Source organism: Numida meleagris, chromosome 1 (genome assembly GCF_002078875.1).
Source record: "Numida meleagris isolate 19003 breed g44 Domestic line chromosome 1, NumMel1.0, whole genome shotgun sequence".
Taxonomy (NCBI): Eukaryota; Metazoa; Chordata; class Aves; order Galliformes; family Numididae; genus Numida; species Numida meleagris.
In genome coordinates this window covers 120451457-120478933 of record NC_034409.1, presented here as the reverse complement: position 1 = coordinate 120478933, position 27477 = coordinate 120451457, and the positions used below count along the sequence as shown (strand labels likewise).

The window sequence follows — 27477 nt, the reverse complement described above, 5'->3', positions numbered from 1 at the left end:
TTAACACTCAAACATTTATTGTTAGTGTAACAAATCAAATTACAGAAAGCACAGGACTCTTTTCTAAGTTACCTACATACAAAGAAAGCAAGCAGAGGTATTATTTTGAGAATGCTTTCCACAATGATACAGTGTTCGGATGAATCATACAGAACAAACATCACTTGTGAGACCTGTATTGCTAATGCAACTTTGCAGTGGAGTTTTTAAATTCTTTTATTTTGCCTCTAATTTGTCAGGTGATCATTCCTTAGTCTATGATGTGACCTAATGGATAATATAAATCATGATTCTTCAAAAGTGAGAATGTAATGCCCTGCAGCCTGTATCAAGTTTTGCCATATGAATATTCAAAAGACCATATCTATCTGCACACCTGACTCCTGTTACCCAGATGATCTGAATCCACCTGCTCCTCAAGGCTTGCTGTCTTCCTCTCATCCTTTCTTGTCCTTCTGTTTTCTCTCACAGAGAAAAACACAATTGGAACTTCCATCTTGACCACAGACAGATTACAATCCGACAGATTACAATCTGACAGATTACAATCCAGCAGTTTACAAGACAAAAGATTTACAGGAAGACTATGATTATCTGTCTATTTTCAGATTAAGTTAAGCTCTTTCTGAAAGACAGCTGACTTTTAGCTTGGCTTCTGAAGGACATAAAGCCTGTAAGGTTACATGCCATACCTACACATGTACATATACTCCTGTGCCTGTCAATACCCCTATTAGCTTTTGAACAATGTTTTGCTAGCTTCAACCAGATTGACAAAAATTGGAAAAAGCAGCATACTGAATTACTGCAAATGCCATATAATTCTGTAATGTGTAGAAGAGTACAGACCCCCTCAGTGTTATTGCAGAGAGACAGAGAACTGCTCACCGTTCATTAAACAGTAGAGAACCATGGAGTGACTTCATTGTAAGGTGTAAATCAGTTAGCAACCACAGACTGATCCAAACCCTACTGCTTCTGCTGCCTAAAAATTATTTTTCTTCGTACTTTTTTTTCCACTTATATATCCGTGAGCTTGTTGGAAATTATTTAGGTAGATTAATCTGCAGTCTTTCATTTATTTAACAGTCTTTAAGTTGCCTTTCTAAAGCTCATCTGGAGGAAACCAGCTGGAGGAGAGTCAGCATTTTGCTGCAACTCCTGGTTACTACATGAACAGTATGAATATGCTCTCCTTCTCTAGTCATTTCTTCTTGTTATGAGCATAAAGTATTTTTTTGATGTTTCTAAACAGATGTTATTGGCTCTCAGGTTTATTAATCATCAACAATTTTTTTTTGTTCAGCCTAGGCTAAAGGCAAATCATTGGTATCTTCTGAGAACTGCCTTCTTTAAGATATTTGCCACCTCTTCTACTCAGAGATTTTGAAACTCTCCTCATTTAACAAAAAAGGAGGAAAATGGCATTTTTGAAAATCATAAGTATCCTTGCTGGTCTGGAAATTGTGTTGTTCATTGATCTCAACTGAAAAAGATGCTTTGTGCTATGAGAAATAATGAGAAAAAATGCATGCAGCCATAGAGGCAGGTGACCTCAGAAAGCTCTGACCTTAGAGAAAGGACAGGTAACCAAGAGGGTAGGAATCTGCTTTTGCTTAAAAGCAGTAAAGTTTGTGGCAACTAGCAGAGAAATACTGGGGAAATAATCCCTCTGTGAAAGGCAAATTAGTTAGTGGATTGTTGTGATAAAATCCTACATCTGGTGCATTATAAGGAAGAAAATCTTGAGAGACTGTATAAAATTGTTAAGAGTGAGAAAACTTTACTGCTTGTGAACAGGCTCAGTTGCCATTACCATGGTCCTCAAGGAGTCAGTTTGGAGTCTTAGCTGGAAATGAGTAGTAATACAGGTGGAAAGTAGGAACATTCCTTTCTCTACACCCAAACAGAAGGGATGTAACTTTTCTTTTGATATTTTTTTCTTCTCTCTATTTGATTGGATTAGTGATTCTTTTCTTACATTAAACAATGATGAAAGTAGCTGTCCATCCTGGGGACAGAAAGCAGACAAGTACGTAAGTAGCATGTATAACTTGAGACATTCTCAATATTCAGACAAAACCAGAACAAGTTAGGCAGCTGTCTAATTCTATGTCTTTGAATTAACGTTGCTCAGGTGTTGCTTCTCTTCCCACACAAGGCTTAGCAAACCAAAATATGGCTCCCTCTCCCTCTGTCTCTCATTTCTAAAGTGGAGGAACCTCTGTCCCTGGATGCAGGCAACCCCCATTGGTTTCAGTAAGAGCTGCCTGTGTATGTTTCTGGGAAGTATCTGGCTCCTAATGAGAACACAGTGAAACAGATCATGTCTGCTCTCCTCTCTGACTAGTGGCTAAAATATACAGTCTTCCAATTTGCTGTGCATCTCACCAAGCAATTTTCTCAGAATGTGAACGAGAATCTCTCAAAAGCAATCTTGTCTGCTTCTGTGAGCTGTTGCAATGAATGAATGAAGGTATTTCAGTTATCTTGAGTGGAAAAGCACTTGCCATTATTTCCAAATTTGATTGGACGGAAAATCCACAGAGCAAATTGACATACATTTTATTTTAACATATGAGTTTATCAAAGAAGAAACAGTCTGTGTGTGTTGGAAGAATGCAAACGACCATTTGCCGTGTCTGACTTTTTGCATAATCACATCCAGTTTAACTGCTGTCTATGCTCAAGCAGTACCATCTGTCAGAGCAGCGATGAGGCTTGTGTTTACATCACAACAGAGATCTCATTATAGTTTATCTTTCATCTTAAACAAAATGGAGAGTAAAAAATAGCTTATCGTTTGGCTTCTCATCGTGTCTAAGCCAAAATACAGCTTATCGTTTCTGTCTAACTGTCCCTTCCCAGGTGCCAGACCTTGGTTTGGGGACTCCGTCCTAAAGCATCACCATTTCCACCTGATTTCTCCAGAAATTACAGAACTCAAAGAATGCTTTGCAGCTTCATTATCATCCTCCAGAACAAGTAAGTGTCCTAGACAGTCTCCATTTTGAGTAACAGCTTCTGAGCTCTCCTTTCCTTTGTGTGATGAGAGCTAGGAGTGGATAAGTGCAGTAGGACCAGCCCTCCTGGTAGCTTCTGGCACTGCTTGGGATGTGTTGGGTGATCAAATTCTGATAAATAACACTGAGCTTTCAGAGTCATAACTGAATTAATTTCTGAATTTTTTGCATCCCTGTTATTCAGACCCAAGATTATTTGTCCACATGAATCGCATAGTTTGAGTTTAATTTAATTTGTTACCAAATATATATTTACTAAATCTGTCAAGATATTTTTCTTCTTTCCCCTTTAGCCTTCTGGAGAAAGATCATTTATGCTTTAAGAAGCTGAAAAATTTTCTTCCTAAGGGTTTTCCCTGGCAGATGAGGAGTTCTAAATTACAGCTGGACTAATACAATTTGTTAAATTCATCACTAGAGTCATGCTCTGGAAATAATAGAACTGTATGTTGCAGTATCTTGTTAGGATCACAAACTTACAAAAACAATTTCTTGCCTAGACTTCAAGACTTTTTCCATGGTTGCTTCTAGAACTAGATTGTTGCCGAGAACAAAGGTATAGCTGCCCCTGCTCATATACAGAGAAACGGTTCCAGAGTGGCCGGAGGAATGAGGCATGCATAAGGGCATTGGCACATGAACTAGGTAAGATACTAGACTGTATTTAGGATCACGGGGTCTTTCTGTGTCTCAGTCAGATGCATTTGCAGCTGAGGTAAGAACATTTTCACACCTTATTATTCAGTAAAACGCTACAAAGTATTTTGGAGAATGGTGAAGCACAAATGTTTTCTGCAAGGAAATGATCATCAATAAAACATCAAATCCTTTAGTAATTCCTTTTGGCTACATTGAAGCTGTTCAGTTGAAATGTCTTTAAGTTCATAATGCATGGTATGAAAAGCTAGTCCAAGGCATGTGAGACTGCTACCCATGACACGGTGTGTCAGGCATAGCATCATCTTCTCCCTGGCTCTTCGCTTCCCTCTGGTCTTTGCCTTCGGTGAGTCCAACCAGCTGATATAGAGGCAGATAGCGTGGCTCTTTCCCCTAAAAGCAATGGGTCACTGTAGCTGTGTCAAAGGTCATCACAGAGCTGGTGGAGAACCCCCCTCCCCCTCCACCAAGTACCTGCTGCAACCACCTCTATAATCACTAAACGCCTGGTAACAATGGAGTGTGCAGCTGGCCTCCAGTGCTCCCCGGAGAGTCATCGGTAACTGCAATGCTGGCGCTTAGTTTCTCTTGTGGGACTGTGAAATGGCATCAGTCAGCAGCCTTTTCTGTGATAATGCTGAGCATACCGGCTAATCACCCCCTCAAGACTCCCTGTTTCTACAACTGCATCTGTTTCCCCGTAAGAACATGGTTCCTGCTCACTCTAGCAGGCAACTTCCTTCTCAAGCCTTTTGAAAACATTTTATGTTTTAGTTGCATTGCTTTGTAAAAGGCATATTGGGCAAGCTAACCTTTAACAAAGTTTTACGGACCTGTGTTCTTTCATAATTACGTAAGTCAGGCACATTCCAGCTGCAGATTTTGAGTCACCTCCTAACATCATAGTGAGGAACTACCGAGACCTACAGACCTTTAAAATTGCAGAAACATTTTGCAAAACTATTTTCTGAGTTGACTGAGTTGTGGCTACCTTGGGAAAAATCTCTGAAACCTTGAAAAGAAACAATTTCTTGTCAGCTCAACGTGACACTATAAAAAGACTGAGTATTAGGAAATTATTTCATTAAAAAAGTAAAGAAGTCTTACTGAAACTTACTGAAAAAGATGTGTCAAATCCCTATTGACAAGACGTTTCACTTTGCACAAATGAGGTAAATGAAAACATTAATGTCATAGTAGGTAAGCAACTAAACTGAAAGACTGAGTTTGAAGGGTCAAAGGACCTACTGGGAAAAGAAGAACATCTCTTCAATGGGCTGAAGAAATGAAGAACATTCTTCAAATGGATGCTTTATCAGAATGTTAAAAGGCCAGGCCTTTATGCTGCTGTAATTTACAGATATCTCCTGTTAGGAGGACAAAATGAAATAGAAAAACTTAGTCATGTTTTGCTGGGGGAATAAAAGACTCAGCTTCTTATGTGTAAAAACTCAAACTGATTTTACCTTGATTGCCTACTGTAATGTTACCAAATATGAATAAGTAGACAGATGTGAACAGTTTAGATTTGGAAGCATCCTTACCAAATAGCAGTGGCATCAAGAACTCAAAAATCCCATCTAAAATTAGCACATGGCCTTGTGTTTCTTAGCATCCTATAAAATGGAAAGCATAAAGCCAAAGTTTTCATGATCTTCCCTCCTGTGGGGGGTCTGAAGTAATTTTAATCTGGTCTCTTCAGCTTTTCTTTCCATTTTGGTTATCATGCACATAGTATCATCATGATTAATGAAGACATCATCGTGCACTAAAAATGTTACATTTGACAAGTGCTCCAATTAATGCATCAAACACTATGCTCAGTTCAAATTCCCTGAACCTATGAAGTTCACTTGAAAGCAAAATCTTTCTTCTGGGGAATACTCCCAGCTTTCATAGAACTCTAATGCTTGCTTTAGTGGAGAGGAGAATTAATCACTCCACAGCCGCCATTTATGGAAACAAGAAAACATACTTCTAGATCTATTGTGCAATACTGGTGACTTCTGATTAGTGTCTAATCTAATCCTAAACTCATTTCCCTGGCTGATATCCCAAAGAATGAATGACTACTGGGCTGTTGAAAGGCCATACTCAAAATTATCCTGGAGGACCAAGTTGCTATTGGGCTGCAGCACAAGTTCAGTTTTCCTGTTGGTACCAAGTTTTAAACTACGGCTCCATGTGTTGGTAATAGAAACTGTGACCAGTTTTGATTGCAAAGCACTGGTGTGAAACTTAAAGCACATAATCTTGTCATTTGCTTAATTGCTTTTTACTAGGTTTTGAAATATGTAGAAAAAGACGAAGGATGAACACAGGCTATGTTAGTGCTCAGCCAATATTTTTACAGTCTTTTTTCTTCTGTATTCTTATGAATGTGAGACGATTTTGTACTTGGCTTACTGCCAGCCACTCACACAGCTGCTCTCTCACTACCTCCCTCAACAGGATGTGGAGAGAAAAAGCTTGTGGGTCAAGGTAAGGATGGGAAGATTGCTCACCAGTTACCACATAGGGCAAAACAGTCTTAAATTGGGGAAGATTAATTTAATTTACTGCCAGTTAAAAAAGAAGAGAAGGATGGTGAGAAACAAAAACAAAACTAAAAATATCCTCCTCCTACCCCTTCACCAACTTCTTCCCAAGATCAACTTAATTCCTGTAGTTCTACCTTTTCTACCACTTCCCTTCTGCGTGTCTTGAGGAATGGGGAATGATGGTTGTGGTCAGTTCATAATGCTTTGTCTCTGCTGCTCCTTCCTCATTCTTCCCTTGCTTCAGCGTCGGACTGCTCCCATGACATACAGTTCTTTATGAGCTGCTCCAAGATGGGTCTTTCTCATAGGCTGCATTTCTTCAAGAGTGAGTCCTCTCCATGGGGCCCACCCTTCAGGCGCTGCACCACACGGGTCCCCATGAGCAGCAGCTTCCCCAGCCCTCCTGCCCCACCGCTGCCCCTCTCCATGGGCAACAGTTCCAGCCCAGGCCACTCCTGCGGGCGTACCCACAGGCCATGCCTCCTCCAGGCCTCAGCCACTGCTGCCTTGTGGGCTCCTCCATGGCTGCACAGAGAGATCTGCTCTACATAGTGCCCATGGGCTGCAGGGTATTTCTGCTCTGTGCCTGGAGCACCTCCTACACTGACCTTGGTGGCTGCAGGGCGGCTTCTCTCTCATTTTTTCTCACTCTTCTCTCTTTCCCCCACTTGCTGCACAGCACTTTTTTTCCTTTTCTTAAGAGTTTTCCCAGTGGTGCCACTGTCAGCTTAATTGTCTCTTGTGGTGTGTCCCTTTTGGAGCCAGCTGGAACTGGCTCTGTCCAATACAGGGTAGCCCCCTGTTTCTTCTTGCAGAGGATACCCTCACAGACTCCTCTTGCTGCTACCAAAACCTTGCCACATAAGCCCAATACAATATGTAAAATGTCATACAAGGGTTCTGAAAATCTTACTGGATATGCTATGCTGAAAACATGATGCTATCAATACAAACTCTGTGGGAAACTATCTACGTGACAACGGGCACGTTTACTTGGACTTGCTGGACTCTTGAGTTGTCCTTGATGCCTTGGAACAAGTAACTTGCAAGAACAGCAAGAAGCAAAGCGCTGGGAAAAGCAGAAACTTTGAAACAGCAAGAGCATACAGAGACTTGCTTAAGCCAACCAATCAAATAACGCCGTGTTGCAGCACGCCTTTCACAAATGCATAGAAGTCTGATTGTTCTATCAATAAACGAATCACTTGCCTAACCGTATTGGTATTGTCTCGTGATCTCCAGCGTGCATGCTGCGACAAAACTCCTCCTTAATGTTAGTAGAACACATGGCTAATTTTCCCTTCATTTATTTCAAATTCTTCATGTATTGTTTTGTTATTAAGAACCATATTATTGTCTCTGTATTCTTAATGCATGCAGTCACTTGTGTTTTGGATGGTAACTTAACCCATGCTCAATTACAATCACGTAAGTAGTAACACTAGAAAGCTGGAATATGCCTCCTACTAAGAGATACCTACAGCTAATAATGGTGATAAATGTAAGCACAATTTGTGCTTGCGGCCTGTGATAATTTGTGGCCTTTTTTTCCTGCAGATTCTGGCAATTTAGATGGGCCTTGCTCAGTTGTACCTGGATGTAGGCCAGAAAAATGTATTCTGGTTCTGGTGGTTACTGAGAGTGTTTAATTCCGGAGATTCTTTAATGTTACGGTGCTCGGTGCTCTTCAAGCCTGTGCTGGCTATCAGCTGCCAAAAGGGCTCTCTCTTGACAGCATGACTATGAGCATTCCTAACTCTAAACAGGGCTTTGTAAAGGAATTTGAAAAGTATGCCCTAATTTTCTAGGCTTTCCCAGTGCTTGCTGAATGAAAGTCTCTGTGAATTTGCCTATTCACTCTGTTCAACTCACTGCTCACAAGAATGGAGGAACTTTTTGCTTGTCATCTCATTCAGAGCAGGCTTTTTTAACAAATTAGACCTAGGGATTCAAGGAATCACTTGGCTTTATTTACTCTGTCAAAGTGAAAGGAAGGTTTTGCAATTTTGAAAACAAAACACAGGACAATAAATTAATTATTAACAGTGCTCTTGTATTTTGACTCATACTTCAGTCAGGTTTTCTTATTGAGACAGCATTTGCCAGTTGGTCTGAGGATAAACCTTCTTTGCATCCTGTCCATCTGTGCAAGACTCTGAAAATCTTTTGATTTAGTCTATGACCTTTATTTCCTTCATTCCCTTCTTGGATTTTCTCTCCTGTCCTTTCTCCCCTACCCCCATTTTTAATCAATAGGAATATATTTTTTAAAATTTTAATAAAAACTGGGACATGGGGAATCCATCTCTTGCTATCTAAACTCAGCTGCTCTGCCTGGCTCATTCTGAACATATAAACTAAAACATATATACTAAAACTTATGAGTCTGCAGATGAGTTTCAGTGATCAAGCTTTCCCATTCTCTTCTCGAGCTAATGCATTTGTCCATTCCACCATACCAGCCTCACTATAAGCTAGTGCAACGTGTTTTTGCTTGCCCAGCTTGTCAGACTCACTTCTGCTCAACCCAGGTAGCATGTTAAGCCATGTGCTAATGCAGCAAGTCTTTCCGTTGCCTAGCTGCACTAATTTTATACTTTACAATCCTTTCTGAATAACATAAATAAGAAAAAAAAAAGAACTACACAGTGACATCTGTACATCGAGCCTGAAAGCTCTCCCCCATCCTCTATATTTTCACTCAGCATACACAACAACACAGAACAGTTTGTCAGAAGGACAGATTTCAATCCCTTCTTTTCTGTTTGAGAAGTGGCAGGCTAGAATTTCTTACTATTAGAGTGCAAGCCTCTGACTAGAACTAACATTTATTTATATTCTAATTATGATCAAAGAAGCACAACAGAGTCTCCTCCAGTATTGCTTCTAACGTAGCTGTATAGATTGTCACTTAAAACAGCATTTCAGCAGTTATCAGACAAATTGCTTCATATTCTTATAAGTTTGTTTTACAAGTAAAAATTATGTGGAAAAAGAGTTGCATATTCAGAGGACAGCAGTAGATGTGATGATTTTACTATTTATTGCTCTGCTTGAAGATAAATTGGGTTCAAGTCTAGCTTTTGGATGTTTTCAGCAGCTGTGAAGTAGTGAGTGAGGGTGGAGGTCAAGATGTTTCTGTTGCTTCTCTTTCTGATGCAGGGCTCAGATTCTATAGACACTGATGACTCTTGTGTCTACAGTAATAAATATAATGGGGCTAGGTCTCTCTCTGCCTCTGGGGCCAATGGCAAGGCTTGTGCTCATGCACTAAAATCTCCTCCAAAATGCAGTGTCCTCACCCATGTGGTTTGCTCACTACGATGTGGATACGAGCTCTATTGAGTCCTTGCTTTCCTGTGAAAAGAGCTTGGATATTTCATCTGGGTGGGAGCTAGCTGATGCAGGCCAAATATTTATCAGCACATGACTTTGCTGACAATTAAGTGGGATGTGTTTTCAAGGCCCTCCTATGGGCATAGCCCCAGGGACTTGCAATGGCCCCCAGACTTTTCATGGATATTGGCAAGGGATGAAGGACTGGAAGCACAAGCTGCTCCAAGGGTAGCCCAGCAAGCATGAAGGCAGTGGCCTTTGCACTGTATATCCCGGATAAGCAGCACTGAAAGAATTACCATTGTCCTCTCTTGGAAACAGATTGAAGACTATTGAAAAGCTTTTCTTGCCCAACTCAATTAATTTTGAATATTCTCTTACTGGAGAGAACAATAAGAAATACAAGCATTGCAGTAAACCTCAACAATTCATGTGTGTGCTGGGCAAGGCAGGATGTGGCAATGTGGCCTCACAGTGGGCGTGCAAAGGGTAATGAAGTAGCTAGCCATGAGAAGACAGGTTACACTTTGCCGCTTAATCAGTCTTTTTTTCTTCCTGCTGCTCTGAGTGGCACTGGGCTGCGGGCCTCGTTTGTTTACCCAGGGGAGATAGCTCATTTAATGCAGAGAGATCAGCAGAGCCCTTTCTCTAGCAGAGTTGTGAGAGCAAATGTTTAATTTTCTTTGTTTGGAAATATGAATTTGTATCCCCAGCCACCTTGGTGGTTAGCTTCCTCTATAATTAACAAGTGTTTATGTTTTCCCCATGGGGTACAAGTACAAGTCAATCTTGACTGCCTTTCCAGTACATGGAGTATATTTTTGCCAAGGCTGAAATGCTTTCTAATGCAGTACATTCCATCTCTTTCCTAAAATCAATGTTTCAAAACACAATTAGCAGTACTGTAATAGATCACAAAATATCACAAAGGAGCAGTGAGCTAGAGGGCTCCAAGATACCACTAATAGCCTAGATAAGAATATGTCAGCTCTACTGTTGAAGAAAGAAGATGAATTCTGAGCTTTTCCTCATTCAGTCAGATAAAGGGTCTCAAATACTATATACTATATGAATTATTTACCTAATTACTACTGCCATGGACCTAAGCTGCTTTTTCACATTGTCGAAAGAAAATATATTGACCTTGAAGATGTAAAATCATTTTTCTTTCCCTTCTTAAAGGAATATTTGTCTGTTTTACTTGAATGCAAGTAATTTAAAATATTTCAGAAATTTTAGTTTTATCTTCTAAAGTTTTATGACCTTTAGTAAGTAAAAAAGCCATGCAAAAATAGGTGCTACTGATTGCAGAAAAGGTTTCTGTCATCTGTCAAAAAGATTCTACTATATTTAATCTGATGACATTACAGACTGTTTGCTTCCCAATTTTTTCCATGAGCCCTACATCACAGGTTTGGCAGTAAGTCTAATAAAAATGCTAGTATGATAGAGATGGCAAGGGAACTGCAAGCCTCCTCCTGGGTCATATGGAGATGCCTATAATCTGTCACTTATTTCTTTCAGAAAGGAGTGTAGAGCATTTCAGGAGTCACATAGTGAAGGACCTGCCCAGGTTCATGAGATGCTGAAAGGTGGACTGGAACTCCACAGTTCTAAACGGCAGAAGGATGTGTATGTTGTTAACAAGTCTGCCTTCCTCTGCTAATCTTTTTAGCTCCTAAATCCATATGCCTGATAGTAGGCTACCTTGACTTAAAATAAAAATTGGACTAAAATAAAACCCCCAAACACTTAGTACCTCTCTTTTTATTTCACAGTAGCTGCAGGATATGCAGACCTTTCACTAGCAATGTTATGAATCAGGATATGGCTGTAAGAGCAGAAATATGGCATCTATTTGAAAAAAAAAAAAAGAAAAAAATTGTGGTGTGAAAGCTTTGTGCATATTTTCGCTAGATTTGCTAAACACTCCTGCCAATGTAATAAACCACCAAAATAATCCTGACAGTTCACTGAAGAGGCCAAGAGTCTAAGTCACTATTGATTTTCTCCTTTAAATAACATTCATAAAAATATTTCTAATTTGCTGTGAGCAATGAAATGGAATCACCACATTGCAAAGGCAGAACCCTCTCTTCTATAGCTGGGGTATTGCTAAAAGCAAAAGAATTGCAACAGTCCATTGATTTCAGGGAGCTGTTAGAAAAACTTGTGGTCGCTGTAGTCAGGTAAATTAATGCCAGACAGTTCATAAATTTTCTCACCTTCCCTGCATCAACAGTTCAAACGTAACCCTCCATCTTTGCTCTGAAAAAAACATGAAGTTAACCAATTCAGGAACTTGTACGTGTGCGTGCAGATATTTGCAAATGCAATTTAGGAACACTGTATGTAATTTGTACATATGAGAAGGAAAGACCACATATATTAATAGCTTACAGCTCAGAAGCTGAGCTTACAGTAACAGCTATGGAATTAAATGTATGGCTTTTCCTTTGTGCTTGACAAGCTTCTATATTTTAGTCTTGTTCGATACACATGATAAGGAGTTCTGATCCTGTTAAGAAGCCCCTGTGTGCTGCTGTCATCCAAATGAATCACTGTAACTTGGTATACATCTTCAGTCAGCCATAGGAAAAGTGAGTAAGTTCAAAAGTCACACATCAGTCACTTCAAGTAGCGATGTGAATAAAGTATACTCACTTCCAACAAATGTCCCTGTAAGGTTCCCCAGATACTGCTGTAAACTTCTACAAGATGTGTCCTTTTCTGAGCATTAGGCCATTTTCTTTTTCCTGAACAATTTAAACTGCTGTGGATTTCCTCAGTGCCTGAACCTTTGCAGTGCTTAGGGGCTTCGCTTTGCAACTCTGCAGCTCTTCTTCTGTACTACTGCTGGCTGCCTTTCACTTGTAGATGTGTGAGCTGTCTCACCAAGGCTGCAACAACAGTGCTTCTCCTTCTCTCTTCTGGAGCTAATATTTGTCATCTTGGACCTGAAGATCCTGAAGTGCTGTTATGTGAAAGTAACTTTAAACACTGGAGTACTCTACACACTCCATCAACTATGGATGCAAATAAATCTTTATCTGTCATAGTATTTTTAAAGAAATACAAATTTAATCAAAATAGATATTTTCCTTTAATAAGTTATAAATAGCTGATGGAGTTTTTGGACAAAGTATTGTTTGGGTCAAGTGTTTGAAAGTCTATGCAGAAGACAGATGAAAAATAATGCTGTCCACACAGCTTCAAATCAAGATTTCTAAGAGAACATGAACATGAAACAACAGTTGTCAGTGTAGGCTTAGGCAGTGGTTTCCTTTGTGAATTTTTTTTTTTTTTATTACTGTTCATATGGAGTTTCTCTGAAGATTTTGCTCCTGGCAAGTACAAGAAAGAAAATGCCAAAGCATTAATTTCATAGGGACTGTTACTATAGAAAACAATAATGAGACTGAATAGTGAAATTAAAAATGGGATCAAAACTTTGAGAACGTGGCTGTTTATGTGGTCTTCATTAAACACTAATTGCATTTACCCTAATTGCAGAGGTGAATGTTCTAATAAGCAAATGAAGTTGTCATTGTCTCTTGGGTCCAACGAATCTTGAAGCACTTTTTTGGGGAGAGTTAACTTCGCCAGATGTCAAGAGAAAAACTCTTCATAACAGCAATTAAAAACAGCCATTTGAAAACCTTTATAAATAGTGTGAGACTGATCTAAAAATCTCTGCTCCAGCAGGGCCTTTAACCTGGGCCTCACACTGATAGTCAAAGTCTTGACAGTATGATCAGAATTATAAGGGTATAATTAGATATTAAAACATCAGGGAAGGGGGGATGCTTCTCACCTGTTTTTACTGGACTGGGTCCTACAATGCTGAAACTTCTTTTCAAAGATTCCCACTACAAAGTAAATCAGCTTATTTATGGCATAGCTACCTACTTCTTTTTTGAAGAGATTAAATCTTCCATGTGAACATGGTCCTGAAGGCTTCTGTGAGATGTGGAATGTTTTCAGTTACCCATGACTTCAGCAGGGCTTGGTGGTACTGAACATTTCATAGGAGATGTTTCTATTGCATCAGTTCTCAAAGTTACAGAGTGCAGAAAGTGGTAACAGAGCACCGTGAATTCTGACAACTGCATCAATTATATTGACCATAATTTGCATATGCAACAGATGAGGCCCACTTGTTTTCACTAAACTTAAAAAAAAAAACCTGGATAAAAAGCACTGCTTCTACAAGCTTCTACATGCTTCTAGTGACTCATTTATTTTACAAGGACGAGTTGCCTAGCTTTGTGTTAATTAATATACATTTTTGTAGCATTTTGCATATCAACAAAAGTGAAGTAGTTATGAGGATATTCAGTAAAGCCTGTGGGAATCCAGAATAAGAGGTATAAACAAACAAAAAAATCTGTTCACAGTTGAAATAAAAAAACAATTAGATGATCAAATGCAAACCAAGATTGAATTTTAAAAAAACAAGTTAGAATTTTTCATATTACTAGGGTGAAAATAGCATAGCCAATTATTTCTGAAGAAGCTAGATCTTCAGTGGTTATAATAGTTAATAAAAGGTAATTTGGCACCTTCACATTGTGAAGCTTTAACAGTAATGTGGGCTTTCCAGTAATAAAGCACGGCCAATAATATGCATTGGAATTACAGCTGTGGTCATTCTTTTCTATCCAGTTCTTCTGTCTCTGTGCCTGAAGCTGTTCAGCAAGACCAAGAGAAACATTAGCCTCTTTATTATTTATAACTGCTTTTTTTTCCTGATAATACTGCAATACCGTAAACATTGTTTCCATGGAAACTCAAACAGGAGATAATTACCATGGGTATTTGTGACTTATACCTCTAGGAATATAGGTATCTAAAGTTTCAACCTGTCTCTGATAACAAGGAAATTCAGAAGTGAATGATATTTTTAATTACTGGATAATATTGGATAACTTGGGGAATTTCTTGACTTGCAGTGTCGTGTGCCATAATCATGCTATCCAATTGCATGTCATGCTTTTCATTGAATTTATTTCCTCTGAAAACTGTTCTTTAGAAAATACAATTAAAAGGAGTTCCTTCTTTCTCTAGACTTCAGTAATGCTAAATTGTGCATTACATTTATGTGCTGTAGAGTAATAGCCTTTAAGGACTGAGTAAGTAAAAATGTCTGTGGGTTTTGTAATGCAGATGGATAAACCTGAGGCTGTATGAGAAATAGAAAAAAAATGAAGTGATGTGAGCTGTAGAGGTCATCCACAGGTTACCTAAGGCATAACTGAAAAGGAAAATATTTCCTTGAGTTAATAGCTGGCTGGAAGTGTGAAGAACATCATAGGAATTTCAACATCTCTTTGCTCCCTTTTGAATTACTTGATCAAACCAAGGGCTCTATAATTCTGTAGTCTAATATACAAAGATAAAAAGGGCCAAAAGAACAGTTACAACACTGCAGCCCTTCTGGAATAGCAACCGAGTCTGCGTTGTTTGCATGGTGTCTGCAAACCTGTCTGCAGCATGATCTGTACCACTGTTTCTGAGCCACTCACTAAATGAGAGGCACAGAGTATTTGCTCACAGAAGAAAAGAAGCAATGTATCTATGGGCTGTGACATTCTGTGATAAAGCTGAAAAATCTATGTATGGCAGATAAAAACTGCAGTACCACTTCTAAGTTTTGGGAATGAACCCTAGAAATACATGTGTAATCCTCATACTGGAATTACTACTATTACTACTACTATATACTACTATTACTACTAAACAAATATGCCCAGGACTCTCCTCCAGCCCTGGCACTAACTGGTGTGCAGAAATTCCTGTTCAGGCTGATGAAGACAAACAGTTCACTGACCATGTGTGCAGGTATGTGCTGTCTTCCCAGATGTGCCCATGAATGATTTGGCAGACCGCTAGCTAGAACAGTCCAAAACTATGTCAGGGGCTGTTCTAATAGCTGTAATGACTTAGTTAGCTCTCCAGAAATATTTCCTGCCATTGTGTTGCTTACTGGTGTAAATGTAGCCTAGGACTTCATCAACCCATTCCTATATTCAAGTTAAATCAGAAAATAATTCAGGAGCAAAGGGACTCCTGGAGTCCATATAGACCAACCTCCTCTTCAGAGTCACCTCCAAGATTAGAGCAATGTGCCTGCAGCCTTCTTCATTCAACTTCTGAAAATATTTGAGGGTGGAGTCTTCAGAGTTTGTATAGCCAACCTGATCCAGTGCTTAACAACTCACTGTGAACATACAAGTAGATACAGGTCATTTCTGACTGTTGTACATCCTACGGATTCTTTGAGACATCCCTCCCCAAGCAACTCATTCTTTCAATTTATTGCCTGAATTTTGCATTGTGCAGGTAGAGTTATGATTTACTCTATCTTGTAGCAATGGGCAATGTATGTTATATCAGCACAGCCCAGCAGTGAGGTTAGACCTGATAGACTTAAACACCACTGATGGGGAATAACACAGAGGTGAACAGAACAAAAATCTGGGAACACTCCCAAGCCTTTCTGCTTCATTCCTGTATCCCTTTTTTTTTTTTTTTTTTTTTTTTTTTTTTTTTTTTTTTTTTTTTTTTGGTTTACAGCCATTTGCATTGCATACCTTTGGCATTTTTTCATGGCTTCTCAGGCACAGGGAGAGACATTTGCTAAGGTCTGGGAAAGAAATGACCTGAAACAACCTGACAAACTAGTAAAGAAGAGTGGCTGAAGGTCTCCTTTTTTCATACTACAGCCGCATTAAGGAGAGCATCCTCGATATCTATTATATTTTGTTTAGCTGACAAGTTGTGGCAGGTTATTCCAGCAAGCCTAAAATCCTTTGTTTTTTAATTCTCACTTTTAATCATGTATGCTTTAATGTCATCTTGCTACCAAATCATGAGCTGGATACCACAAAGAGAGTTTCTTCCATTACCTTCTGTGAAAACATGCCATTTCTAGTTATTACTTCCTAAAAAAATGTCGTCTTGGCTTCAGTTACTTCTTACAGAGGAAGGAATTTCATAAACATCAGGCTGCGCAATAATCTGGATTGCATTGTTTCCAGCAAAAAGAGATAGAGGATTTTAATCACTTACTCATTTAATTGCATTAGAAAAAAGACAAACAAAGGAGGTCTCAGTCCAGCTGTATCATTTCAGCTCCTTATTCCTTCATACTTACCACTCATCCCTGAATCAGCAGCCCCATGAAGGCCCTGTGAGTGGCAAGGAGGAGGCCATGTTGAAGTAGAGCCAGGTATTGGGGCAGGGGTCATGGCTCTGGGCTTGGGCAGGGCCCAGGCTCAGGCAGGTATCAAAACACGTTTCCTGGTGGTGGCAGGGGGATCCCGGGGTGGCTGTCTCCACAGAGCTGCCTCAGCCTCATGGCCCTGGGCAGTGCCCACAGTGCCCTTGGGCCTGGTGTAGCTTTGGAGTGCTGCTGTCTACATGCTGCCTTCTTTGATGCTCTCCATCCTCTGCCCTAGGTCTCATCACAAGCATACGTACTGCCACGTTCCCTCCAAAGAAACAGCGGTGTCCGCAGAAACAAAAAGGAAGTGAAAGAACAACTCTTACACACACAAAAAAATGTGCATTTGTGAAAGATCAGCTTGCCTTTACTTTCTTTGGGATCCATCACGTTCTCATTCCCTAAGATTTTCTTTTAATATAAGCAGTGGTTTCTTTGGTTTCATGTTAATGTGGTTTAAAATATCTCTGTGGAAATGATTTAAATGCTTTTCCATCTATAGAGAAGGTCAAAGAGTAGCTTCATTGCCTGTTTTTTGTTTTGTTTCATTTTTAGGCTGCTCAGTAAAGCTTTATGTTACCAGATTAAATCATACTGGAGATTATGATACCTCATTGTGATAGCCTTCATTATTCAGATTAAATAAAATATTACGTGACTAGGGATTGCTTTGTTTTTCACAAATTGATTTTCATTTATATTTAATTTTCTAACTTGTTGTATTTCAGTACTTTTGTATTTATATATGGTGAATAATGTGTTATTTCCTATGGGAGAATGAAGTAAGAGGTGGGAAAGTAAAATCTTTAAATAATATTTTGAGATATTCAAAGAAGTAATCACAGAATAAAAAAATAACATTGCTTAAAATTTAAAATCCTCAAAATTTTATGGAATCTTGGGACAATTATGACTAATCATTTTGATATACAAATTATCATTTTCTTATTGTCATCATGGTGACTTATTACAGACAAAACAAGATACAGTTTTCAATGGAAAGACACCTGATGGATTTAGTACACATCTTAAAAATAGTCCTTATAGTGTTATTTCATTTACATAACTAAATTTTCACATAGCTTTCAGAATCTTTTCCGAATCTTCAAGTATAAATATTCCTGAATAAATAGCATAGCTCTTCCAAAAAGATATAATTCAACTTGAAAGTATTTAGACAAGAACGAGAGATCTGGTCAAAATTATGGTATGTCTTCCACATAAAGATTGTCTTAGTATTTTAGGTCTTTCCAGCATGCAAAATAGGTTACTGCTACATGTCTTAAACTGCAAAACATAGAAGGCCTCAAGTCAAGGTAGGAGAAATGCTGCCCAAGATAAATCAAGTAAGGTGTCTCTTTGGGCAACAGATAGACTTGGAGAACTCCTTGCCAAGGCATTCTACAATTTTGAACAGTTTGCAAAGGAGATTGAGGATAAATAAATGAAAAGCTCTCATACATAGCTCAGGAAATGCCTGAAATGAACATATTTGGAGGCTGGTAGACTAGAAGGAATTCTGATATGTGAATGACCTGTTCTTATTCTCCCACAGGCATTTGTTACATCTACTGTAGAAGACAATATTTACAGTCAGAGAAATCTTGAGTCTGTTCAGTACAGGCATTTTTATCTTCCCAGTTAAGGATCTTGTGAATTGTTCATTATTTTCTCAAGTGTCCTTGTATGGCAGTATGAATGATCAGGGCTACTTTGGACACTGTATCTCAAGATAATTAAATACACAGTTCTATTGTTTTCTGAACTTGATTGAAAATTATATTTTCTTTACCTCTAACTAAATTTTTTCACACTTGTCTTTTGCCTCTGCTACTGGTTATGATTAATTTTTGAAATGCTTTCTCTATGACAAAGGAGGAAGCTTTATATTCTGGGCAGCATTACTGTCAGGGAAAAGCTGTCCTGACATTCTTTTTCCATAATTGCCTTTCTCCTTGTTGTTTTTACACGGCTTCCCTCCCAGCTCCCTTTATTCAGGATTCTTGAGGTGTGTAAAAGTCCTTAAATAATGTGCACAGAGTGCACCCCTCTTTATTCCATCCTACTCCACTGTGAATACCTTGAGTCTTTGAGGGTCACCCTAGCTGCCTTGCATTGAATTGCATATGCTGTTACAGTAGACTTGTATGTTCAGTGTGAGATGATTCAGAGGCTGGGCAGTGCCGCCACTGCTGTTGTGTAGGCTCTAGATAGTTAGCATGCATGATGGATGGGAAGCCTTCTTGTTTCTGTGACCCATAATACACATAGGGTAGAAACAGTTCTCATATAAGCTGTGTAAAAGGCAGTGATTTTTCCATCTGTGATCTGTGGGTTCCTGGAGGTGAGTGAAAAATTGCAGAAGAAAGTGTGAATTCATAGCACAGAGTAATACTGCTTCCAGAAAAACAGAGCTACACAGTTTCCAGACAAGCTGAGAATCACTGAAATGGTCAGTCTGTAGTTGGAAGAGTGTTTCCCACAGCCCTCCTAGGCAGATGCACTTCTAGAACTATTTGACATCAGTCCTTTGTCCTTTCATAGCCTCTGAGAACTTCTTTGCAGGGAAATGTGAAAAGGACCAGAAAAAATGAAGAAAGTTAGCATACATTAAAGAAATAGCGGAAGCAGAAATCTTTGTTAAAAAGGGAAATACACATCTTGTTGATTCAGATTATGTTTAATGATGTCTGGTTATTCAAAATTCAAAAGAGTAGAATTTGGAATAAAATAAGTTTTATATTCATTATCATGACATATGTCCTCCCCTCTCTGCTTCTCCTTTGAGGCTGTATGCACTTTGTTTAATAATAGAAATTTTGATGAGTTTTCTAGGAGAGCAAAGCCACTGAGAGCACAGTTCATTCATGGCTATAACTGCTTTCTGAGTGCAGTGCTTTTTATTAATTCTTTGAAGCAGCAATCAGTTATTGAGTCTTCAGATGTCTTTCCTCTTTGTCAAAGGGCCACTGGAAGGCCCTTTATATATAAAGCATCCCCTCTAACAATAAAGATATCTGAGCCGCTCTGTCAGAAGGGTGCTGTATCCAATTATTTGCAACCTCCTTACCGATATGATTCTATGGAGTAAATGGAAACATACTTCACTCATTTTTTGCACTGATAGTAATTTAATAAAAATAAAAAGCGATTGATTTTTTTGTTAACTGTGCTAAAAGGCCACTGTAATATTGGCTTCACTCTGCTGTTGGCAGAGCATACACCTAGTAGATTTTTTACTTTTTCTGGAGCACCATATATTAAATGCTGTCTTAATGTGTACAGATGATTAGTTTGGCTGAAGCAGGGTAAGATTTATAATACCTTCCTGTTATTTAACTTCTCTTAGTCAATTCAGTTATTAGCAGCATTTGCAGAGATTTATCTCCTGTACTTAGCAATTTTTTTTTCTTCCATTTCTTAAGCCAAATGATTCCCTGAGATTCCTCAACCAAGACTTTGTGGGCAGTATCAACTTTTGATATAAAAAATAGTATCCTACTTGTTGACTGTTATTGTAATAACCACCCTGTGATGCTAATGTCTATCTTACATGAAAGAAGAATGTCACTTAGACTGTATCTCAAACCTCAGCTAGAATAAGAGGTTAAATCAGAAAAGATGGACTCATTACATGATTTTATCCTTTTAAATGTGTGGATCTACTACCAACTAGTTACTACAAATACAGAGACACATCTTCTCCTATAATTATTTGAAAAATTTGAAAGATTTTGATCTGTTACTCACAATCAGAGTGTCCACTTTTATTTCCATCCAAGATGTCTTTTCCAAAGCTAAAATTAGAGAGGAAGTCCACAGGTCATCTAGGTGTCTAGACTCCTATTATAGTCAATGAAAGTTTAGCTGCCAAAATCAGTGGAGAGCAAATCTGTAACTGCTTCCTTCAGAGTGGGTTAAATTCTTCAGGTTCCACTGACTAGATCTGCTTAGATACACAACTCTCTCGTAAATAGATACAGTGTGATTCAAGCCTTACTGGACCTGGTGCTCACCAGTGCAGAGGAGAGCATTAGAGAGGTTAGGACTGGAGGCAGCCTGGTCTGTAGTGATCATGCGCTGGTGGAGTTTGTGATCTGGAGGAATGCAGGCCTGGGAAAGAGTAGAGTCAGGACCCTGAACTTCAGGAGAGCAAACTTCTGGCTGCTCAAGGAACTGCTGGGTGGGATCCCCTGGGAAACTGTCCTTAAGGGCATGGGTACACAACAGAGCTGGCAGCTCTTTAAGGACACCCTTCTGAGAGCGCAAGAGCTCTCCATCTCCCACCAAAAGAAATCAACCAGAGGAGGCGGGTGACCAGCAAGGCTGAGCAAGGACCTGCAGGTTAAACTGAGGGAAAAGAGAGAAATATACAGGAAGTGGAAGCAGGGTTGTGTAGCCTGGGAGGAATACAGGGCTGTTGTCTGCGTGTGTAGAGATAAGACCAGGAAAGCCAAGGTACAGATAGAACTGAACTTGGCTAGGGATGTGAAAAATAACAAGAAGGGGTTCTACAGGTACATAGGCAGGAGTAGACAGGCCAAGGAGAGTGTTCCCCCTCTGATAAATGAGGATGGAGAAGTGGCTTCCTCAGACATGGAAAAAGCTGTGGTGCTCAATAAGTGCTTTGCCTTGGTCTTCACTGGTGGTCAGGCTCCCCATGTCTGCCAGGACCCTGAACCTCGAGGTGAGGGTGAGAGGAGCAGATTCCATCCCACTGTAACAGTGGAAGAAGTCGGAGACCTCCTCATGAAACTGAATGCATGGAAGTCCATGGGGCCGGATGATACCCATCCTAGGGTTCTGAGAGAGATGGCTGATGTGATTGCCGAGCCACTCTCCATCATATTTGAAAAATCATGGCTGTCCGGTGAAGTCCCCAGTGACCGGAGAAAGGGAAATATTACTCCCATTTTTAAGAAAGGGAGAAAGGATGACCTGGGGAACTACAGGCCGGTGAGCCTCACCTCTGTGCCTGGGAAGATCATGGAGCAGATCCTCCTAGAAGATATGTCAAGGCACATATGAGACAAAGAGGTGATCTGAGAAAGCCAGCATGGTTTCACCAAGGGCGGATCTTGCCTGACCAATCCAGTGGCCTTCTATGATGGAGTGATGTCATCGGTAGATGGGAGAAGTGCAATGGATGACATCTACCTGGACTCCTTCAAAGCCTTTGACATGGTTCCTCACCACATCCTTCTCTCCAAATTGGAGAGGTATGGATTTGAAGGATGGACTGTTTGATGGATTAAGAACTGGTTGGCTAGTCACAGCCAAAGGGTTGTGATCAGTGGTTCTATGTCTGGGTGGAGGCCAGTCACGAGTGGCGTCCCCCAAGGCTTAATCTTGGGACTGGTGCTCTTCAACATCTTTATCAGTGACATAGACGATAGAATCGAGTGCATCCTCAGCAAGTTTGCAGATGACACCAAACTGAGCAGTGCAGTTGATACACTGGAGAGAAGGGAAGCCATCCAGAGGGACCTGGACAAGCTGGAGAAGTGGGCGCATGTGAGCCTAATGAGGTTCAACAAGGCCAAATGCAAGGTGCAGCACTTAGGCCAGGGCAATCCCAAGTATTTATACAAATTGGGGGAAGAACTCCTTGAGAGTAGCCCTGTGGAGAAGGACCTGGGGGTCCTGGTGGACGAGAAGCTGGACATGAGCCAGCAGTGTGCTCTGGCAGCCCAGAAGGCCAACTATGTTCTGGGCTGCATTAAAAGAGGAGTGGCCAGCAGGGAGAGGGAGGTGATTGTTCCCCTGTACCTGGCTCTTGTGAGGCCCCATCTGGAGTACTGCATCCAGGCCTGGGGCCTCCAGCAAAAGAAAGATGCAGAGCTCTTGGAATGAATTCAGAGGAGGACCACCAAGATGATCAGAGGGCTGGAGCACGTCTCCTATGAAGAAAGGTTGAGGGAACTGGGATTGTTGAGCCTGGAGAAGGGAAGGCTCCAGGGAGACCTCACTGTGGCCTTCCAATACTTGAAGAGAACGTATAAACAGGAGGGGGAACGATTCTTCATGAGGGTGGATAGCAATAGGACAAGGGGGAATGGTTTTAAACTGAGGGGAGATTTAGGTTAGATATTAGAAGGAAGTTTTTCATGCAGAGGGTGGTGACGCACTGGAACAGGTTGCCTAAGGAGGCTGTGGATGCCTTGTCCCTAGAGGCATTCAAGGCAAGGCTGGACGTGGCTCTGGGCAGCCTGGTCTAGTGGTTGGCAACCCTGCACTCAGCAGAGGGGTTGAAACTCGATGATCTTTGAGGTCCTTTTCAACCCAGGCCATTCTATGATTCTGATTCTATGATTCTGTTCTGTACCTAGAAATCTTTAACACATTAGTCACACCCACATGGAGATGGCAGAAAACACAGAACATGCATTATTTACACAGAACATGCATTATTTACACAGAACATGCATTATTTACACAGAACACAGAATCATAGAATCACTAGGCTGGAAAAGACAATCATCATCCAGTCCAACTGTACACCCACCACCAACACTGCCCATCAAACCATGTCCCCAGGCACCACATCCACCCCTTCCTTAAACACCTCCAGGGGTGTCTTCACCACTTTCCTGAGCAGCCTGTTCCAATGCCTAACCACTCCCTCCAAGAAGAAATTCCTCCCAATATCCAGTCTGAACCTCCCCTGGCACAACCCAAGGCCACTCCCTCCTGTCCTATAGCTGTTACTTGAGAGGAGAGATTGACACTCACCTCGTCACAACCTCCTTTAAGGGAATTGTAGAGAGCAATAAGGTCTCCCTGTGCAGGACCCTCCACTCAGTCCCACCAAAATTCATCCCATTAGCCCCAGCCCATTGGCTCAGCCCATCCAGGTCCCTCTGCTGGGCCTTTCTACCCTCAAGCAGATTGACACTCCCCCAAACTTGGTGTCATCTGCAGATATACTGAGGGTGCACTGAATTCCCTCATCCAAATAATCAATAAAAATATTAAACAGGATGGGCCCTAGTACTGACTCCTTGTGGACACCACTCATCACCACTCACCTGGATTTAAGTCCATTCATGACCACTCTGGGCTTGGCCCTCCTGCCAGTTCTTTACCCAGCAAAGAGTGTACCCAGCCAAGCCACCTTCTCCAGGAGAATACTGTGGGAAATAGTGTCAAAGACTGCTGAAGTCTAGGCAGATTACGTCAACAGCCTTTCCCTCATCTGCCAGGCAGGTCACTTGATCATAGAAGGAGATGAGGTTGGTTAAGCAAGACCTGCCTTCTGTGAACCTATCCTGACTGAGCCTGACCCCCCCCGTTGTCCCACATATGCCATGTGATTGCACTGAAGATGATCTGTTCCATAACCTTCCCCAGCACCAAGGTCATGTTGTTAGGTCTGTAGTTCCCCAGATCCTCCTTACAACCCTTGATAGAGATGGGTGTCACTTTAGCGAGTCTCCAGTCATCTGGGACACCGCCAGTTGACTAGGACCACTGCTGGATGGTGGAAAGCGGCTTGGCAACCACCTCCGCCAGCTCTCTCAGTGCCGTCGGCTGGATCCTATCTAGCCCATCTGGACTTGTGACAGTCCAGGTGGAGTAGTAGGTCTCTAACTGTTTCCACCTGAATTGTGGGGAGTTTATTCTTCTTTCCACCCCAGACTTCCAGGTCAGGAGGCCGAGTACCCCAAGGATAACTGGTCTACAGCAGGTCTAGTGGGGCACCTTCCCTGCTAGGCTCACTTACCAGCTGTGCCAGGAAGTTATCTTCCATGCACTCCGGGAACCTCCTACACTGCTTCCTCTGCCAGCTGCTCGAAGAATGCCTTGTCTGCCTCTTCATCCTGGTTGGGTGATCTATATCAGACCCCCACCAGTATGTCTGCCTTGTTGACCTTCCAACAATTTTGTTAAATGCAGTAGGAGAACAGGTGGATGTCCCAGGGTACTACAGATAGCAAAATCTATGTATGGTTAGGCAGTTGAGTTATGCCTACATTACAACTTTTAAACTGAACAATTTGCAGGCTGGGGTTGAAGCGAACTCCTGCTTGTCTTGGAAGAAAGGAATTTTTAAATCGGTGTATGATTAAGTTACACAAACAGAGCTGTGCACTGATATGTGAGATTGATATCCAAAGGATATCCTTCTTGGTTTTCAGCTGCAGGTGCAGGTCTACCAGCCTGTAAGGTAAGTGTCCAAGGTAGCTTTGGACATCTTAAATGCCATGACAATGTTCATATAAATGAATTATATTCTGAATTGAGATGGATTTCAGTAGAAAAAAATACTCAAATTAGGAAATACCTTGTTTGTGTATTTTGAGAACTACTAGTTTGTGTGGTTTTACTGGCAATGATTTAAGGTTTTCTGAGCCATCACTGCACTAAGAATACTTGTTACCAAAGCAACACAGTAAGGCAGTATTACAATAATGTGATGCACTTTGCAGGACCTTAGCAGATGAATTTTGGCTGTGAAGCTCTGGTGCCAAAGATAGAGACATTTGAAGTAAACCCTTGGCCTCCAAATGCCCATCTATTTCAGTGGAACCGGAATTTTAGCTTTTTCTGCAAGGGAAGAGGATGATATAATTTGGTTTCTGTGTCTTAATAAGATCCTGTCCAGGGGTATGGTAAAATAATGCAGATACAATAAAAATGCAAAAGTGATAGTAAAACTAGACCACACCTCATGATTAAGAGGATAACAGTCCTACTATAAATGAAGAAGTCAGGAAGATGATAAGAGTATGTAACTGAATTTCTTAATACATAAAATTGGGAATAGTGACAGGTCTCAGCACTACTCTGCACATCTTCTGCAGAGGTAGAGTATGTAGTTGCTTTTGCTGCTCAGAAAGTGAAGAAATAGCTTTAGTTATAACAGCTGATTCACAGCTGACATTTCTATCTATCTTCTTGCACATGTTTAAGGAAGTGTATGTACTAAGTTGATGGGGAACTGCATTGTTCACTGAGGTGGAAAGAAGTCTCTCAACTGTAACTAAAAATGTGCCAGTAAATCCAAGAGTAGCTATAAAATTATTTTGTGTTGATATTGAAGCCAGCAGCAAATGGCAAACCAGCAGCAAATGGCAAGGGTCACATCTACAGTGTCACATGGTAGATCCAAAGCCAGACCTTCCAAATTGGGTCTGCTTCAGTGCAGCCACTGCCCTCACAGGGGAGTCTGAAACATCTCACCACTCAACAGTCCATAGAGTTTCAAACAAAGGGAGAGGTACATCTAGTAAGATTAACGTAAGGTACCCAGTCATGCCATCATAGTCCAGAAGCATCTGGTCATCTCTGTATGGAAGCTGGCTCCACTATATCTCTGTCCAGCTGTAGCATAGCAGTTTGGTACTAAAATACCTGCTATGACAACTGCTGTGATGGGTTATGCAAATTCCTACATACCGTTAGACCTGACCTGACACCACAAATGAGGCCGCTCATATATTCCTCATTCTAGAAATGTGACATGCCCAACATTATATGGTCATCAAAAGCTCCATCCAGTGTTCTCTGAAAGAAGCCAAGACTACTGCAATCATAACAGTAATTTTGTGTCTACATTTGGGACATCAGCAATCACAATGGAATTCATGCACGCGGGAAATGGACATGCATCTCATGTCTGTACAAAGTGGACATTTTCCTCCAGAAGCTTATGAGCACCCATTTCCAACCACATTTTTGATATAAGTGGAGCAAAGGTGTACATACGTTTCTGCCAGGGTGCACATATCCTATGATGACTGCATCCCCAATGAAAAGTTCAGTTATAGCTCAGTTCCAGGCAGTTATCCGTAAATACATCCTACAGTTTTACCCCTTTTATACAAGTGAGGATACTGTTACAACACACGGAAAGCAGTCCAAAGGCTAGTGGCTATGGGTGATGCTAGAGAAGAACAATAGGATCTGATGGACAGTCAAAAAGGTTGAAAGAGATGAGAATCATTTGATCTGACAATAAAATGATATGAACACCATTCTCAGCATTTCTGGAGAAAAACAAAACCAAAAAAACCCATCAGCACACTGGATGAATTTTGTATCAGTATCAGAAATAGTGCAATATTTGGCAGATATGGTGATTCAATATCAAATTATGCTCTGGCCCTTCTACTATCATATAGATCTAAGTATGGATCACAACTGCTGTTTTTTACTTCCTCTAACATTGCCAGTTTTAAGGGAGAAAAACAGTGAAGGTTTCCATAACTTAATATTCCAGTGGTCAAATTCTGAACTTTATACTCACTTCAGTCAAAAACTTAACAGCTTTTGTAAAGAGCAGCATTGATCCTTAAAGGTACATTAAAAAGAAATAAGAAGCGATTATAATCTTTCCTATGGCATTTTAAATAGAAAGCAGAATTTTCTTTTAACTCACCTATTTCTGCTGGCTGTTTCCTTTGTTGAGGCAGGGTACAGTTTTTATGAATGACATATAAACAAGTGTCCGTGATTGCTACTGATTGGTAGCAATGGTATGACAGCATTTTTTTGCCTTCTTACTGTGAGAGAAGCTGTGAGAACTATCACATTGATAATGAATGATATACTTTCCAGCAGCCTATAACTGTGAAAAGAAAGCCTTTCCAATTTCTGCTCAAATTCACTGCCTTCCTTTGCTTTAACTTAATTTTCTTATTACTCTGGTCCTTCTTGTTGCACAGCGTATTTTTATAGGCCATTCATAGCTGGG

The 27477-nt window shown here is 40.5% G+C and overlaps 1 long non-coding RNA gene across 1 annotated transcript; it reads right to left on the bottom strand.

Annotated features, from left to right (window-relative positions):
• On the bottom strand, window positions 1–27477 carry LOC110405186. Its single transcript, XR_002442715.1, has 2 exons — window positions 27163–27477; window positions 1–15776 (listed from the first exon to the last, which is right to left on the bottom strand). It is a non-coding gene; the product is annotated as an uncharacterized LOC110405186 (long non-coding RNA).